Here is a 2102-nt window from a genome sequence, read left to right as displayed (position 1 = left end):
TGTGCGCACCGCGCACGAAGTGGCAAGTGCGGAGTACCGGGCCCCCCTTGTGTGGCCCAGTCACGAGCGTGGTCGCTGCAGGGCTTGTGTGTACGTTTCCGTGCGTGTGTCCGCGCATGGATGTGGTTTCCGTGTACGTAAGTGTGTGTGTGTGTGTGTGTATATATGTGTGCGTGGGGCCTGTGTCCTCTCAAAGGACCCATCCGAGACAGAGGAAGGGGGTCTGGCACCATAAACATTCCCCGCTGTTTGTTTTGCCGGCGTAATTTCACCCGCCGTCTCCTACAGGGAGACCTGAGCTCTTGGTCGACACTGTCGACAAGGAGATCGGAAGAGCACACGTTGTGTCCTCTCAAAGGACCCATCCGAGACAGAGGAAGGGGGTCTGGCACCATAAACATTCCCCGCTGTTTGTTTTGCCGGCGTAATTTCACCCGCCGTCTCCTACAGGGAGACCTGAGCTCTTGGTCGACACTGTCGACAAGGGCTGGCGGACGGCCGCCTGACACAGGCCCACCCTTTCGGCGCCTTCATTTGGGCATCCTGTCACGCCCTCAAGCGAGCTCGGCAGGCTGCCTGCCCGGATGTGGCCCGGCCCGGGCGAGGCCCGAGCAGGGGTACCCCGGGCCCGGCAACAAAGCTGTCCCGCCCGGTACCCACATACCTCCCTCATTCTCGGTCTCTCTCTCGCTCTCTCTCGCTCTCTCTAGGTGCTTTCAGGCCGCGCCCCGACCCCTCCCCCAGCCCCCTCCCCCAGCCCCCTCCCCAGCCCCCGGGCCGAGGCCATCCATGCGCGTTGGCCCTGGGCGCGCTCGCGAACGAGGCGCGGCGCACAAGTTGGGGCGAACGCAACCCCGGCCTAGCAATCTGACGAGCTCGACGTTGGGCCCGGCCGCACGCGCGACACACTCTGCCCCCGCCCCGTGCCGGCGCCCGAGCCGGGTGCATATGTGTTTTTCGCGGACGGCCGCAGACCGGGCCGCCCGGGTGTGGCCGACTCCCCCCCTCGGCCGGACGTGCGTCCTCGCGCGCACACGTTCGCCGGTGCATGGGCGTGCCCGCGCGAGTGAACGTGCGGCCGTGCGCGTGCCTCTGATCGCGAACAGGATATCTCAAAAATCCTGATAACCCTGCCCCCTTCGAATACCGTCTGCCAAATGCCCAGCACTGCGTGCCCACCCTTGCTGCCCCGGCGGCGGGGGCGGAGGTTGCACATGTACGCCCCGGGGGCGCGCCCGCGCGCGCGCGCGCGCGCGCGCGTGGGGCACACAACGTGGCTGCGCCCCGGACACTCTCCGGCGGTTGGCGCGTCGCCCCACGCCGCCGTCCTCACCCCCGCCAGCCCCCGGGCAAGGGGGCCAGCGGACGGATTGCTCCCTCGGGACCGAGGCCGCCTTTCTTCCCCCCCCCCCCCCCCAGCAGCCTGGCTTCCAAGGGGAGCAATCGCCCTGATCAAGGCCCATTTTGAGGCGTGTTCTCGCGAGCCTACTTTCCGCCCTTGGGAGAGCGCCAGGTGGACGCCCCACCTGGTCGCGGCCCCGCAGAGCGATCTGCCACGTTGAAAATGGCCACCCACCGGGCGGCCAGCGCCCGCCGGGAACGTGGCCCGCCGCCAGGCCCCCCCGCCCCCCCGGAGATCCCCCCCCCCCCCCCCCCCCCCACCCCCCCCCCCCCCCCACCCCCCCCGCCCCCCCCGCCTGCGCCCTCCGCTCGGGCCCCCGCCCCCCCCCCCCCGCCCGGCCGGCCGGAGATCTCCCCTTCTGCCCTAGTTGTTGTCTCCCCGGCCTCTGGCGCAGACCGGCGTGCTGCGCCCGTCCCTTCGGGCAAACGTGGGGCCTTCTCGGCCGGGGCGGTCCCTCCACCGGTCGCGTCCGACTCTAGTGGGTGTTGATCGCAATGTGTGCCGACCGGCGCCGCCCCCGGGCCGGGCTCCCGCTCGCAGCCCCTTTGCAACCTGTTTCAAATCACCCGCCGCCCGGTGGGCCCTTCACGACCAGGGCAGGCAGACACTCCGCTCGAAGGCCGAGCCCCAAGCCGAATGGGCGCCGTTCGGGCACTCGGCCGGCTGCCTGCACGATGCCGCGCTTTTCTCTTGTCCCCCC

This window comes from Fonticula alba (genome assembly GCF_000388065.1).
Source record: "Fonticula alba strain ATCC 38817 unplaced genomic scaffold supercont2.7, whole genome shotgun sequence".
NCBI lineage: Eukaryota > Rotosphaerida > Fonticulaceae > Fonticula > Fonticula alba.
This window is presented reverse-complemented; position numbering follows the sequence as displayed.